The sequence below is a fragment of the Chlorocebus sabaeus genome, chromosome 7 (genome assembly GCF_047675955.1).
Source record: "Chlorocebus sabaeus isolate Y175 chromosome 7, mChlSab1.0.hap1, whole genome shotgun sequence".
In the NCBI taxonomy this organism is placed as follows: Eukaryota; Metazoa; Chordata; class Mammalia; order Primates; family Cercopithecidae; genus Chlorocebus; species Chlorocebus sabaeus.
In genome coordinates, this window is record NC_132910.1 from 128,960,041 (window position 1) to 128,977,775 (window position 17,735).

Consider the following 17,735-nt stretch of genomic DNA (forward strand, 5'->3'; position numbering starts at 1 on the left):
TTATTTCTCACAGTAGTAGATTAGTTACCCCAAGAGCAGGTTGTTAGAAATCAAGGTTCTTCCTCAGGTTTGCCTCATTTGCCTATGTCCACTTCCCCTTTGACCTGCCATATAATGACACAGCACAAAAGCCCTTGCCTAGCTGGGCATGGTGATGAGGCCCCGTAGTTCCATCTGCTCAGGAGGCTAAGGAAGGAGGATCCCTTGAGCCCAGGAATTCAAGGCTGTGGTGAGCTATGATTGCACCACTCCACTCCAGCCTGGGTGACAGAGCAAGACCCATTTCTAAAAATAAATAAATAAATAAATACAAACAAAACAAAAAACAAAGGTCCTTCCCAGGTGACAGTGCCACGTCCTTGAGCTTCCCAGTCTGCAGAACTATTTAGACCTCTTTTCTTTATGAATTACCCAGTCTCAGGTATTGTGTTATCACAACACAAAATGGACTAAGACAAGGCCCTCAAGGGACTGGATGCTGCTCCCCCATATTGGTGAGGGCAATCTGCTTTAATCAGTGTATTATTTAAATGCTAACTTCTTCCAGGAACACCCTCACAGATACATCCAGAAATAATGCTTAACCAAATATTTGGGAATCTTGTGACCTAGTCAACTTGACACGTGAAATAAACCATCCCAATGCCCCTTCCTTTCTCTATTAAATATTTTTGCGATGAGGTTTTCTTTCTCTACCATTAAAGCAGCCACTCTTATTTTTCTTTGATTAAAATTATCATGATGTATCTTTTTATAACTTTTTTCTTTGAATCTGCCTTAGCGTTATATTCGAAGTGAGTTTGTCACGCACAGCATAGAGAAGATGCATGTAGTAACTCACTCTGCCAACAACTGACATTTAATAGAAATCTAATTACAATTTATTAAAACTTAAGTCTGCTATTCTGCTATTTTACTATGTTTCTCATTTGTTTCTTTGCTTCATTTTTCTGATTTCTTTTAACTGCCTGTCTGTGGGGTACTGGAACACTATTTAAAATTTCATTTTTTAAAACATAAAATATGTTTGATTGTAATTCTTTGTATAGCTTGTTTTGCTGTTTGCTCTAGATGTTACATTGTGTATAAGTAACTTATTTCAGTCCACTCATGTTCATTTCAACAGTTTAAAAGAAGTGTGGAAACTTTACCTTCTTTTAAATGTACTCTCCTTTATTTATAGTCTAATTACTTAACAATTTTCCTCTACATACCTTTCAAAACCCATCAGACAGCTTCATATTTTTTGCTTCAGTAGTTAAATTTAAAAATGAAAGAGGAGAACAAAAACATAATATATAAGTTCATATTTTTGCTTAGTGTGTTCTTTCTTTCTGAAGATTTAAAACTCTTTGTAAATTGTTTTCTTTCAGTTTATGAATGTCCTTTTGTCATTTTTTTAGGGTATGCCTACTAGTGACAAATTATCTTATGTGTCCTCATTTGAGAAGGTTTTTAGTAACTCTTTATGGTTAGTGAGTATCTTCACTGACTTTAGAATTCTGGATTTATGTTTATTTTCTTTCAGTACTTAAAAAGTATTGTGTTACTTCCTTCTGATATGTATGGTTTCTGATAAAAAAATTTCACTGTCATTTAAATTGATTTTTTCCCAGTAAGTAAGATAAAAAAATTTCACTGTCATTTAAATTGATTTTTTTCCCAGTAAGTAAGCTGTTGTTCTTCTCTGGTGGCTCTCAAGATTTTACCTTTAGTTTTTAGAATTTTAGTTATAAGGTATCGTGGTATCAATTTCTTTGGGTGTATCCTGCCCAGGATTCCTTAGTTTCTTCAATCTCTGGGTATATGTCTATTGCTAAATGTTGGAAGTTTTCAGTCATTATTTATTCAAGTACTTCTCAGCTCCACCCTCTGTCTTCTCCTAGAATTATGATGACATATATATTAGATCTTTTTTTGTCCAGGGAGTTTATCGTTCCACTCACTGATGTTCGGTTTTTATTTTTTCAGCCTCTATTTCTGTCTGTCCTTTATAGTAGGCAATTTCTATCATTCTAACTTTCATTTCATTGATTTTTTTTCTTCCTGGATTCTGCTGCTGAGTCCATCCACTTAAACTTTTAGTTTAGTTATTATATTTTTCAGTTTTAAATTTTTCATTTGATTCTTCTTCATATCTTTTATTTCTTTGCTGAGACTTTCTTTGGTGATGTTTTCTAACATTTTCAGCTTTTTTCTAAGGTGTTCATAATTGTTCATAGGAGCATTTTTATCATAACTGTTATTAACATCCTTGTCATATAATTCTGGTATCTCTGTCATTTCAGTGTTGGCATTACTGATTGCTTTTTTATTCAGTTTGAGATCTTGTTTTTAATATGACACAGGATGTTTTTATTAAAACATGAACATTTTCATTTCATGTTAGGGGACTCTGTTTCCTATTTAAAATGTCTATTTTTACTGTCTCTCTTTAACATTGTACCGTCAATGGATTGGGATAAGGGGTGTGGCATTGCCTTATTTATTTCTCTCATGTCAAGGTAGAAATCCAGGTTTCCCATTCAGACTCAGTTGACACCCAAGGTTGATTCCTTTTTAGGGCTATACAAAGGGAGGCATTCCATCCCACATGTGATCTCCCTTCACACCAAGCTGGAAGTGGCTTTGTCCTAGGACAATGATGACAGTCCTTACTTCCCACTAGGCCACCTTGGACAACACCAGTGGAAAGGCAAGGGCCTCAGTGTTGCTCCGTGGGATTAGAAGCTCAGGATTCCCAGGTGATCTCCACTCACAATGTGAGGGAGACCTCTTCTCTGCCTCCTTCATGGTCTTCCCATGTTTGGTTTCCATGTAATGTGCTGGCTTTTCAGTTGCATTTAGTATAAGTAATAAGAAAAAGCATGTCTTCTCCATTTTCCTGGAAGGGAAATGTACCAGTGATATGCATCCCTGATATATTTTTATGTCAACAGACACACACATATACACACACATATATATATAGACATTTTTAGTTCAGTGATATATTTCAGTTTTAAATTTTTCATTTGATTCTTCTTTGTATCTTTTATTTCTTTGCTGAGACTTTCTTTGATGATGATCATGATGATGATCATGATGCTTTCTAGCTTTTTTAGTTTTTTGAGTTCACTGATTTTGATTAAAGTGCAACACTGTACTGAATATCTTTGTGTGTATGTCTGCTGGTGTGTGAAATTTTTTTATTGAGTTGAAACCCAAAGGTATTTGTTATTATTGACACAACTTAAAAAAAAACTTTATGAATATCTTTTTGTAATTTGAGTTTTCTACTTTTAATTCACATTACACTTTTAAAAAATAATTTTAAAAAACAATAAAGAGTCTCATCTGTTCAAAGGTAACTGAATAATTTGATAAGCCTACTGGTAAACCATCTAATTATCTGTATTTATATGAGAAAGTATGTATTCATATTTCCTTTTTAAGCTCTTTATTATTAGAAAATCATTGGTGTCTCTCCTTTCTTTTTTTTTTTTTTTTTTTTTTTTTTGAGATGGAGTTTCACTCTTGTCACCCAGGCTGTAGTGTAATGGCATGATCTCGGCTCATTGCAACCTTGACCTCCAGGATTCAGGCAATTCTCCTGTCTCAGCCTCCTGAGTAGCTGGGAATACAAGCATCTGCAACCCTGCCTGGCTAATTTTTGTATTTTTAGTAGAGATGCAGTTTCACCATGGTGGCCAGGCTGGTCTCGGACTCCTGACCTCAGGTGATCTGCCCTTCTCGGCCTCCCAAAGTGTTGGGATTACAAGTGTAAGCCACTGCATCCAGCCTGGTTTCTCTTGAAGAGATACTGTTTTATGTATTTTCTTTTTAAAAAGATAATTTCTAAATGTATGTAGATATTTATATAAGATATATTTTATTCCACATTTCACATGGGAAAACCAGTAATAAAATATCTTTTAGTTATTTCCCCGAGAGAGATGAATGGTCATTCCCAGGTCAATGTACTTAAAAGTGGGTCCTGTCACTGACCCCAGGACATACAATGTTTGGGACTTGGAAGACTGAGGTGGTTGTATTAGGCTAGCAGAGGCCTGGGTATTCTTGAGAAACACAAGGAGCCTTGCCAGTGATACTCTAATAAATACTGTTTGGTTTCCTTTCTCCTTTTTATTTTTTCTGTTTGTCCTCACTGATCTTCCATTTGTACTTGTGATTGCCTGTTAAATAAAGCTTAATGTATCTTAATAGGTTAGAGGGAAGAAGAAGGAAAGTATAGACATGGAAACAAATAAAAATTAGAGCTAATATAAGAAAGTAAAATTTTATAAAATAATCTTATATAAAATATACTTTCTTATTTCATCTTAATTCCATTTTCACCTTTTAACTCTACCTAATTTGCAGTTTGACTTTTCTCTCTTCTTCCTACTTCCTTTTCACAGTTGAAGACTCTAACAACTAACCAATTTTTGGTATTATTTGCAATTATGAGAAGATCCCAAATTTGAGGATGATATCTTTCAAATTAGTCATGATAACCCAAATACCTGTCTACCCAGGTGTCTCGTTCCCACATTGGAATTGATCAGTGCCCCTAGGTTCTTCAACTCTTCATTCACTAACAACAACCTCTCTTATAGGCTCTGCTATAGATGGCATTAGGTATCAGGGAATGTAATCAAAGTGACAGGATGGCAGAATAGTAGCGACCCCAAACAATGTACACAGTAGTAGACAGCACATTGGTAGATGCTGTATTCTTTTAAGTCCTGAAGAGTATCTTATTTTATTATCAGATAGAAGAGGGGATACAGCATACATACTTCAGACACTGAATATCTCATTTTAATGGCAAAGGTAGTCAATAATCTACCTGGACCCAAGAAGCATGCAAGCTTGCAGGCTCAACACATACTGTCATCTCAAAACTTGAAGACCTTTACCCGGTAAGCTTACTGTATATCTATTGTTCAAACTTCAAAATGTCTTCCCAGGTCTCCCAAAACATCCCAAATACAGCCAGTTGAAACTCATTTTCTTATAATTTGTTTCACTCACTTATAACATCATAATAAAAGTGTCTTTGATTTTTTTTTTTTTTTTTTTTTTTGAGACAAAGTCTCACTCTGTCACCCAGCTGGAGTGCAGTGGTGCATTCTTGGCTCACTGCAACCTCTGCCTCCCGAGTTCAAGCGATTCTCCTGCCTCAGCTTCCCAAGTATCTGGGACAAGAGGCTCATGCCACCATGCCCAACTGATTTTTTTTTTTTGGAAGAGACGTGGTTTCACCATGTTGGCCAGGCTGATCTTGAACTCCTGACCTCAGGTGATCTGCCTACCTCGGCCTCCCAAAGTGCTGGGATTACAGGCGTGAGCCATTGCACCCAACCTGTCTTTGATTTCTTATAGTTTTTCTATTTTGCAATGTATTTGTGGTCACAGCAATGTAAATATCCTGTAACCTCAGAATTATCTTGTCAAACTGGGCAATTTTTACACAAATACCAGTATCCTCCACGTACCTATGACCAAAGGATCTGCACAGATCTTCTTAGTAAATACATTCTAATTATATGTTAATATATTATGCTTTATACGCATTTGTGTATATTTGATTTTGGATTGTTGGCATGTGTTCTGCTTCCCAGAAGCAGATGCAGAGATGAAATGAGGAGTGTGTAGTAGACAGGAGAATGGTCCTCCACAGATATCTACGTCCTCATTCCAGAAACCGGTGAATATACCTAACATGGCAACACACCATGTAGATATAAATAAGTTAAGAATGTTGCTATGGGAAGAATATTCTGGATTTTCCAGGTGAGCCCAATGTAACCACAAGTATCCTCATAAGAAAGAGGCAGAAAGATCAAAGTGAGAGAAATATTGATGATAGTAGCCGACATTGGAGGGGCCATAAGTCATGGAAGGCAGGTAGCCTTTAGAAGATGGACAAGGCAAGGAACCTGATTCTCCCTCACAGCCTCCAGAAGGCCTCTGTCCCTGCCAACAACTTGCCTTGGGACCTTCTGACCTCTACAACCAAAGGATAATAAATTTGTGTCATTTTACATCACTAAACTTCTGATAATGTGTTACAGCCCTGTTACAATAGGTAGCTAGACAGACATGAACAGAGCAGGAGAGGGCTCCCCCTCTGACTGCCCCCCATACCAGGAATGTCAGACAACTATCAGGTGATGGTCAGGCAGTTAACTCTCTCTCTAAGTAACAGCCAGTGCCAGGGAAAGGTAATCTCCTAATAAACAGAAACACCTGAAGCTGGTGATCAGCAGCGTCTTGACAAGATCTCAGGACCTGGGCGAGTGGGCTCATACATGTGCACTAAGACGCAAAATGGCAGAGTTTAACTGGTATAGGGCCTCCTAGGGCCATTCGGCTGGTAAGGGAAGAGCGCCTCAAGTGAGCATGCGCATAACTCCAGTAAACACGCTGCGCATGCTCCCCTCCCAAGTGCCTGCAGGAAACTGTGCATGCAGACAGCCCACTGCAAGGGAAGAATCAGGGAAGAAAGAAACCCAAGAACCTGGAGTATGCCAACATATTTATACTCCGGTTACTCAGGTTTATCCCTGAGTAAAAAGGTTAAACCCCACACTTGATCTCAAGTCACCCACTCGGCCCTCTTCCAGATATACTTCACTTTCTTTTCATTCCCGCCCTAAAGCTTTTTAATAAATGTTCCCTCCGGCTCGAAAACTTGCCTCAGTCTCTCCTTCTGCCTCATGCCCCTCAGTTAGATTATTTCTTCTGAGGAGGCAAGAGTTGAGGTTGCTGCAGATCTGTACAAATGCACTACCAGTAACGGCAAAAACAGAAAGCAATACAGGCTGCAAAAGTTGATTAGCCATGAGCACATGTGAAGGGGAGGGATGAAGCAGGATTGTGCAAAGACAAGCCTGGATTGGTACATTAGGGACCACAGAACCAGCGCCGCCAACCAGAGTGTCCCACATTACTCTGGTTGGGAGACGACAGAAGTTTCCAGTATCCCCACTGGGTTCAGCAACCAGATAAAGCCCGTCTTGAGGAGACGTAGCCTTGAGTGAGGTGGCCCTTGGAGACTGTAGCAGACCCTCTCATCTGGATGCTGTCTGCTCACTGGGCTGGCTAGAGTGGGACAGGAAGCCCTTCCCTGGAAAGGAAGAAGTCTTGGAAATCTGTCTTCCTTAAGGAAGGCCTTCTTTGAAAAATCCGGATGTCACATCACCATGTATAGTCCACTCCACACAGGTCTGGATACTACACATATTCCTTTCTTTCCCATTGTGTAACAGCTGCCCTGCCTCCTCCTGGTGATGAGGGTACACAACCTCTGTGATGACAATGAGTCCTCTTGTGCCTGGTGATGCCTGGACACAGGAGGTCAAAATATCCAGGTGGCAACTAAAATTTATAATTTAGTTCTGAAAGGTTTGAATGCATCAACACTGTCTAGAGTGAGGGGAGAGGACACAGCTGACAGTGCACACATCTGAACAGGAAAGGTGTGTGTTCTATTTGCTGACCAGTTAAGCCCTCTCTCTTTCTCTCTCTCTCTGTTTTGTAAGAGACAAGGTAATTCTCTTTCACTCAGTATAGAGTGCAGTGGATTAATAGTAACTCACTGCCATATCAAACTCCTGGGCTCAAGTATTCCTCCCACCTAAGCCTCCTGAGTACTGGGATTATGAGCATATGCCACCTTGCCAGGCTAATATGTGTGTGTGTGTGTGTGTGTGTGTGTGTGTGTGTGTTTGTAGACAGCATCTCACTATATTGCCCAGGCTGATTTCAAACTCCTGGCCTCAAGCAATCTTCCTTCCTTGGCCTCCCAACATGTTGGGATTTTAAGCAACTCACCAATCATTCTCTTAAAAGAATCAGAATTTAAAGGAGGTATTCTTCTAGGGATGGAATACTTACCCCTACACGTCTGGGACTGGGAGTGTAGGTGAATAAGTGATTGAGGGACTGGCATAGGCTGCATCACTTTTCATATTTTCTCAGCAGAGCAGGACAATGAAACTACCTTGATTTTACTCCTTGAATATCTGTGCCCTGCTCTTTTTTCATTTATCTCTAGTATGAAATACAAGTATCATTGTTTCAATGAACTGTGGGTGAGGTACAAGAGTGAAACTTGAAAGTTTGCTTGAGCCTATTTTTGCACAGTTGCCTCTTCAGGGCCCCTCCCTGGGAGTATTGTCACCTACCCAATTTCAATCCCCGCACCTCTTCTCACCCCACAGAATCCAGGCTACGAAGGCTTAGGGATTTTCAAAGCATCTTTCATAACTTTTGCCACTTCTGGAATCCAAATTGCTGTATTTAGGTTTTGTGGTTTTTCCAGAATTGATTTTGGATGAGAGAGTCAATTTGTCTACTCTATTCTGATGGCCATGCCCAGCATATGGACCCCCATTACACTTTGATACGAGTATGTAATTATTTTCTTAACTCTGATTCTGATAATATCAAGGCTGTCAGAGAATATAGACTCTTATTTGGAGTCACAAAGAAAGACACTGCATCACTTGCTCACCCTTCAAAAGTGACTGAAGATTGAAGGCAAAAGGATGAGAAAGAGCTGGCATTAATGATAGCCTTAGGGTGAGTTCTCATTTAAGAGATATCTGTAGAGTGCTTATTCAATGTGGAGACGATGTGGCTTGATTCCAGGTAAAATATGCAACCTCTGCTTGCAAAGAAATAGAACCAAATCATCTGAGTGCACAGTTCATAATCTCAATTAAATTAATGGGTTGGTTTGTTTAGGTAGAGCAGAGCCAGTGGCACAGTGTCTGTCTTTAATTATAAAGTTAATAAAGACAGATCGTGTTATCAATCGCTCCCATGGAACATAATCACGCTTTATAACATGAGAAAATTAGAAGTGACTACAATTAAAGGTAAACTTAAAGTAATAGAATTTCTGAGCTCAGTTAGAATCCTGTTAATCTTTTAACACCTTTAATGTCTGAACTTAAAATCTGATCTCTTCTCATGTTAAAATTCTTTCTGAGGTCAAAGCTAGCATGGAACGTTTGACTCAACTCCAGTAATTCTTGCTGGCTTCTTATTTATTTATTTGTTTGCTTGTTTATAAGTCTAAGATGGCTGGATTTCTATAAAGTTTTTTGTCTATTTAACAAAAAGTTGTTAAAGTATTTATCCACTTATTAATCAGACCACATTTAATTTTTACCTTCCTATCAGAAGTTACATGCTGTAATAAGAATTGTGTGGAAAAAGAGAAATAAGTTTGTAAAAACCTTATAATATGTTTTCACAGAATAGTACTATAAAAGTCATCCAGCCAGGTGTGGTGGCTTATGCTTGTAATCCCAGCACTTTGGGAGGCTGAGGTGGGTGGATCACTGTGGTCAGGAGTTTGAGACCAGCCTGGCAAACATGGCGAAACCCCATCTCTACTAAAAATACAAAAATTAGCCAGGTGTGGTGGTGTGCACCTATAATCCCAACTACATGGGATGCTGAGGCAGGAAAATCACTTGAACCCAGGAGGCGGAGGTTGCAGTGAGCTGAGATTGCACCACTGCACTACAGCCTGTGTGACAGAGTGAGACTCTCTCTCTCTCTTAAAAAAAAAAAAAAAAAAGAAAAGTCATCCAAGATATACTTCCAATGTGTGTGCCTGTGTATTGTTTCGGGCTGAAACTTGAATCTAATCTAATCTTCACCTTTAATATACATTTCAGTAGATTTGTTTTTGTTCTACCCTTGCTACACCTAATTCTTACTGAATATTTAATGTAGAGACTATGGTTACAAACATGCAAATATCTTTAACCCATTGTTACCTTTTATAATATTAAAAGAGTGGCATCGTGGGCATAATCCAGAAACACTGCTACCTTGAATTACTAGATATAGCATGGGCAGTTTAGTAAGGCACACCTAGATTCTAATTTCAGCTCTCACACTGACTGAACTAGACAAGTTAGTGTCCATGTGTTCATTCTCTGTTTCCTTATCTTGAACAAACGACAATGCTTAACAAGTATGATAATGTAGACTTATGTCATAATGAAGTACATGTACAGTAGAGTATCTTACAGAATTACCAATGGGTTGGTAAACAAATTATGAAATTTTCTTTCTTTTTCTTTGTAAAATATATGAAAGTGTGTGAGCCTTTTAGGTTATTTAATCTATATTAATCATATGTAATTACATAGCATATTTATACTGTATCAATCCATTCTTATACTGCTATGAAGAAATAACTGAGACTCGTTAATTTACCAAGAAAAGAGGTTTAATTGACTCACAGTTACACGTGGCTGGAGAAGCCTCAGGAAACTTACAATCACAGCGGAAGGCACCTTTTCATAGGGTGCCAGGAGAGAGAATGAGTGCGAGCAGGGGAAATGCCAGATGCTTATACAAACTTCAGATCTTGTGAGACTCACTATCACAAGAACAGCATGGGGCAAACCCCTCCCATGATTCAATTGCCTCTATCTGATCCTGCCCTTGACACATGGAGATTATTATTACAATTCAAGGTGAGATGTAAGTGGGGACACAGAAACGAATCATCTCAGTAATTGTATATAATATGTATACATACACACCCCGAATTTTTAAGAATCTTTTTAAAAGAATTTTCTGGCAATTTTGAATTGCACAAAATTAAAAATTTCTTTTAACTCGTAATGTGTGACTTTTTCATATTCAGATACATCACAGTGCAAATAAAATTTATATTTTCTCCATAATTAGCTACTTAACCTTCTCCAAATGTGTAATATATTTTTACTGATTCTATGCCCATTTATCAATCTTATCCTGTAACAATGCATTTATTATTCTTACTCAGTTACACATATGAATCCCTTAAAAACTCAGGTTTTAGATGATATTCTCCTTTTATTCATCTGTGTGTTCTGAAGAGAATGCTAAAAAGAAGTAGCCATTCAGGGCTCAATCAACATCAGTAAGACTGAGCACATCTTAAGCTTCTTATGTCTTACATCAATTTGAAAATCTTCACTTAAAACTTTCTTTTCCCACTATATTTAAATTTGTTTCACTGGCATGACAATCCAAACACTTTTCCAATCTTGGAATCTCTCATAGCCCCCTCCATTACCGTGTTCATCAATTAATTCTGTTATTTTGTCTTTAACATATTGTTACCATCCATGCTATCATCTCTTCAAAATTCTCATGACTTCAGTTCACCATGTGTTTATATTTCATCTGAATTATTGTACTCATTTCTCTCTGACATCCATGCTTCTAGCCCATCTCTTCCAATTGCATATACCCTACCAATGCCCCCTGAAAAATAAATTACTTCTCATGGTAGATTACTTGCCAAGATATTTGCAATAGTTTCTCTTAGCCCTGTATGCAGTCCTTTTATAATGGGTTATTACCACTCTTTTATTTAGTGCTCTATTTTCCCAATGCTTGAATCTGGGATCACAGTGTAACTTATTTTGATTAGAGGGAGGTAGCAGAAGTGATGTTTTGCAGTATCCAAGTTTAGAATTCTTGCACCTTCTGTTTTTGCTGTCTTGGAACACAATGCTACTATATGAAGAAGCTCAGACTAGCCTGCAGGAGCATAAAATCACAGGCAGCAGAGACACACTGACCCAACCATGGCCTTCTAGACCAACTACCTTCCTTATAAGCCACCATTTCACTAAAGCTACAAAAATGATCACTCTTAAGACAACCAAAAGAACCACCCTGGACAAGTTGAGCCCAAGACAAACTGCTCTCCAATACAGCCATGAGGAAATAAAATGGTTATTGCTTTAAACCATTAAGACTTTAAGAACTGGTGTGGTTTTTACTCAGAAACATAAGTGACACAGAAATTGGTTCCAAGAAATGAGTGTTGTCTCAAGAAAAATCTAAAATTTGTGACATTGGTTTTGGGATTGGAGGCAAATAGATGCCGCTGGCCAAGCCTAATTTGATATCCAGGTTGTCAATGATGGCCAGCAAAGGAACTTGTTGAAGGCTGGAGAAAGGACAATTTGTGTCAAGTATTACTGAACAGTTGGCAAAAGCGTTATCTGTGATAACTTAGCACATAGAACCCACTTAAGGAACTATATAGAGAGAATGTGGAATATGTCACTGGGTGCTTCTATTTACAATAAAGTAAGTGAGTGACAAGCTAAAAAAAAAAAAAAACTTTCAGTTTTCTGGTAGAATGGAAAATAAATACGGGGGGGATTTAATATTTGCTAGTTTGGAAAATAAAATTGTTCTTATTTCTAGACCCTTCAGACTGCAAGAAATTTTCATAGTAAGAGTCTTTTTTATAAAGACCAAAACCTGGATATGACTATGAAAAGCTTTATCAAGACCTAAAAACCATTTAAGATGGTGCCAAGTGGACATTCCAGCCAGGTGAAAGGCTTCTGAGAATATGTAGGGTGTTGTTTCACAATACCCAGACACACTACACAAGGTAGAGAGAGCTAGTCTCTAATAAAATAATTGTGGATCTGACTTTTGACTAATGGAACAACTTATAACCTGATACACAAAATGCCCTGTATTAGTCTGTTCTCACGCTGCTAATAAAGACATATGCCAGACTGTGCAATTTATAAAGGAAAGAGGTTTAATTGACTCACAGATCCACATGGCTGGGGAGTCCTCACAATCATGGTGGAAGGCAAAGGAGGAGCAAAGTCACATCTTACACGATGGCAAGAAAGAGAGCTTGTGCAGGGGAACTCCCATTTATAAAACCATCCGATTTCGTGAGACTTATTTTCCAACACAAGAACAGTATGGGGGAAACTGCCTCCATGATTCAATATCTCCACCTGGCCCTGCCCTTGACACATGGGGATTATTAAATTCAAGGTGAGATTTGGGTGGGGATGCAGCCAAACCATATCGTGCCCTCAGTGGTTACAAGGGAGTCTTCCAAACTCGACTCAAAGGGACCAAGAAATATTAAAAGGAAAAGGTTTTGGATGCTCAAGCTTCTATGAGTTGGAGACAGTTTAAGAAAGCTTTTTAGCTTTGAATAAACAAAGCACAGTCCATTTCTTATAAATATGAAACAGTGTATCAGAGAATAGAGCAAAGATCCAGATGATTTGCTAAGAACCATGGAAGATATGTAAGGAACCGAATCTGAGGATAATGACTTGATTCTCATCCAGGAGAACCCCCTATCCCTGCAATATGACCTTGCAATGGATGCCTGTTTGGATTTCAGAACTGGCATGCACCAGCTCACTGTCCTTGGGGAGTGCACTGCTGCCTTGCGAGAATCTCAGTTGAATCTGCAGGCAAATGAGAAGACAAGGAGCAGAACAAAACAGACCAGGTTCATTTCCTTGGATCAACCAGTAGAGCCATGGAGAGTTATGTGAGTGACCCGAGGCAAACATCAAAAAAAAAGAAAAAACAAAACAAATACTGAGTCCATCATAGATTACTGTGCCATAGAATTACAAACAGACAAAATAATTCTTGTTTTAAGTCACTTAAGTTTTAAAGTCTTTTAAATTCTTTATTTTGAGTTCTGGGACACATGTGCAGAACAAGCAGGTTTGTTACATACATATACATGTGCCATGGTGGTTTGCTGTACCTATCAGCCTGTCGTCTAGGTTCTAAATCTCGCATGCATCAGATATCTGTCCCAATGCTCTCCCTCCCCTTGCCTCCCACCCCCCAATAGGCCCTGGTGTGTGATGTTTCCCTCCCTGTGTCCAGGTGTTCTCATTGTTCCACTCCCACTTAGGAATGAGAACATGTGGTGTTTGGTTTTCTGTTGCTGTGTTAGTTTGCTGAGAATGATGGCTTCCAGCTTCATCTATGTCCCTGCAAAAGACATGAATTCATTCTTTTTATGGCTGCATAGTATTCCATGGTATATATGTGCCATATTTTCTTTATCCAGTCTATCATTGATGGGCATTTGGGTTGTTTCCAAGTCTTTGTTATTGTAAAGAGTAAACGTACATGTGCATGTGTCTTTATAGTAGAATTATTTACATTACCTTTGGGTATATACCCAGTAATGGGATTGCTGGGTCAAATGGTATTTCTGGTTCTAGATCCTTGAGGAATCACCACACTGTCTTCCTCAATGGTTGAACTAATTTACACTTCCACCAACGGCATAAAAGCATTCCTATTTTTCCACATTCTCACCAGCATCTGTTGTTTCCTGACTTTTTAATGATTACCATTCTAACTGGTGTGAGATGGTATCTCATTGTATTTTTGATTTGCATTTCTCTAATGACCAGTGATGGTGAGCTTTTTTTCACATGTTTTTTAGCCACATACGTCTTCTTTTGAAAAGTGTCTGTTCATACCCTTTGCCCACTTTTTGATGGGATTTTTTTTTCTTGTAAATTTGTTTAATCCTTGTAGATTCTGGATATTAGTTTTTTGTCAGATAGATAGATTGCAAAAAATTTCTCCCATTCTATAGGTTGCCTATTCATTCTGATGATAGTTTCTTTTGTTTTAGATCTCTTTAGTTTAATTAGATCTCATTTGTCAATTTTGGCTTTTGTTGCAATTGCTTTTGGTGTTTTAGTCATGAAATCTTTGCCCATACCTGTGTCCTGAATGGTATTGCCTAGATTTTATTCAGGGGTTTTTGTGGTTTTAGGTTTTTCATTTAAATCTTTAATCCATCTGAGTTAATTTTTGTATAAGATGTAAGGAAGGGGTCCAGTTTCTGTTTTTTGAATATGACTAGCCAGTTTCCCAGCACCATTTATTGAATAGGGAATCCTTTTCCCGTTGCTTGTTTTTTTCAAGTTAGTTGAACATCGCATGGTTGTAGATGTGTGGGTTTATTTTTTTTTATTTTTATTTTTTTGAGGTCTCTGTTCTGTTCTATTGGTTTATATATCTGCTTTGGTACCAGTACCATGCTGTTTTGGTAACTGTAGCCTTGTAATATAGTATTGGTCACTGCCAGAATTAGTATTTCCTATATTTTCCTGTCCAATTATCAAAATACACCAGTTGACTTTTCTTCAGAATAGAGCTAAATGTCCCATTACCCACAAGACCACTCTGACATTGTACATTTTCACTCATTCAGTGAAATACACCCCAACGTGTATATTGTCATTATTGTCTGCCTGATAAAAGATATAATTTTGTTATGTGAATATCCAATTGGTTCAATTCATAACCTTTGAATTAGTGGCAATAAAATATCTATAATTTAGCATGAGTATGAAAGAACTCTTTTGAGTTAAACCTACTACATTCTTCCTGTAACACAACTATATTTTCTTCAATTATATTTTTGCCACATGCTGAGTAAAATTCCTATTCTATTTCCATCATGTCATTAGATCTACTTTCCATTTAACTTTGATAATAACAAAAGAGTCATGTTCCTAGATTTCAAATTCTCAGTCTTTCTATAGTACACATATTGAGAGGATTTTTGTAAGTCATCAGTTCTCTTAACTGTCTTTATGTTGATGACATCTAAGCACTGCAAAGATAGTGAGGGAAGCACTAGTAGTAGAACCTCTACCTTTTAAAATTACTATCTACTGCAGTTCATTGGTGTCCTTTTAGAAAGCCTCCTTAATCAAAACAATAAGTAACTTGCAGGCTGGTAAAAGCCACTTTCAACCAGCTAAATCATGACAATAAAAATAAACTCTCACATGGTTGGTGAAGTATACTGTTTATAGTAAGACAGATGCTTTCTCCAGCTTATTTGAAAAAAGAGCAGCATTTTTTGTTTGTTTGTTTCTATTGATGAGTGTATCCAACCGTAAAAGATGCATTTTCTTGTATTTACCATTTCATTCTGATGATCATCACCAACACAGTGAACTGGGAAATGCAATTTCTAATTTGAATATTTTTGAGAGCAAATTAAAAACAAAGTTTGATCTTTTTTAGGGCATTAAGATAAAATGAAAACTACAGCTTATAAAAATACTTCATTAAGCAAAAAGATAGAAAATATAATCTACAAATAGTCACTGAAACTAGAAGCTTATCAGTAATCAGACTATATTACACAAGAGTAAGTGAAGTAACTCTGCAGATTTTCAATCTGAGAATACCTAGCTGGAAGATAGCGTTTTAAACTGAGGCTGTTAACAACAGACTTTAAAGTGTAGCTACTACAAAGAGGTATTTTTGTGATTATCCCTTTGAAGTTGTGATCCAGCTATCAAACATTTTGAAGAGTATTGTTCATCTGTAAAATAGAATCATCTAAGGCAAAAACAGCAGGAAATTCAAACATCAATTCTAATTTTTTTTTTTTCTGCTCAAACTTTAGACTATAGAAATGACAATTTTGTTGTCTGACTTCTTCCGTCTCACCAATTCTCAGAAAAATATTATGCTTCAAGTAGAAATCACCAGGTATAATCATAAAGGGAAAAATGTGTCAATATTTTCTTATAACGCTCAACTAAGACTTTTAACAGCAAAATTGTATTATTCACAGCAAAAAATGGCGATTTGGGGAAAGATTACACAGAAAATCTGAACATAAGCTGAAAGCCACCTGTATCCATTCAAAATACTTTGGGTAATTATATGTATAAATTGTACACTAGCATTAATGTAATTTGCACCTTGCCTATGAGGGGAGATAGTGTTTAATAATTGAAATGCAAATAATGACTTCGTCACAAAGTGGAATTATGTAATATCTTTAATTTATAGAGATGTGTGCGTGTTTGATAAGCAGTACACCTTTTCTTCGGAAAACCAAGTTCGTACTTAGAAAATCGGTGAGTCTGTTTCTATAAAATGCATTGGTACTTCATGTGGACTGCAGGAGAATATAGAGAATTAATACTACTATTATGTACCACTTCTTTTTTTTTAAGCAAATAAAGGCTTGTTTTATTTTAATGGCTGATCTGTGTAATCACGGAGGCCACTGTGTACAGACAAAGGGGGAGCTTTTATTTATTGATCTCTTCCTCCTTGGACAAAGTCTTGATGATCTTCTTCTTCTCAGCCTGGAGGCGCTCTTCAGGGCAATTGCGTGCTTCCTGGTCATAAACCGGCTGGCCTCAGCCGGGTCAGCCAGGAGCTTCTTGTGGGCCTGGTCTGCCTTAGCTTGTGGCTGTGTTCCCTGAGAATCCACTTGTTTTTGAACACATTCCCCTTCACCTTCAGGTACAGGCTGTGATACATGTGGCAATCAGTCTTCTTAGATTCACAGTATCTTCTGAGCAGCAGGTGCAGAATCCTCATTCTCCTCATCCACGTGATCTTCTGTGGCATTCGGGCATTGCCTGTACCCTTTCACTTACCTATGCCCACGTTGTCTGCCCTCACTGCCGGCCAAGGTGTTTCTCTGGCATTGAGCCTGGGAATGGACAGGCACAGGCTTAAGCTTGATCAGACCGTCTCTGATCAGCTTCCAGATCTGCTGAAGGGAGTTGGCATTGGCGATTTCGTTGGTCTCACTGGGGTCCAACCAGACCTTTTTGCCACAGCGGAGGATGCTAGAGGAGAGTCTCTTCTGAAGCCTGAGCATACTGATGGCGCCGGCCGCAGCAGCAAAAGGGACATCCCACTTTCTAGCGATTTTAGTATCTCTGGCAACCAGAAATACTGTTTCTTAGACAGCTCTGAATACTTAACATTCGTGGATATAAAATAATTTTTATTTATTTTCGAATGCCCTAATATCTTAAATGCATGGTCAGTCAAAATGAAGAAAACTGGTTTGAATAACCCAACTGGAGTTAAGAAGACATAACCAACAATCAAAGATTTTCTAGAAATAATAAAGCAGTAATTAT

The 17,735-nt window shown here is 37.9% G+C and overlaps 1 pseudogene; it reads right to left on the bottom strand.

The window, feature by feature from the left end:
- Window positions 1-16,886: 16,886 nt before the first annotated feature.
- Window positions 16,887-17,482, bottom strand: LOC103236576 (large ribosomal subunit protein eL19-like; annotated as a pseudogene).
- Window positions 17,483-17,735: the final 253 nt, after the last annotated feature.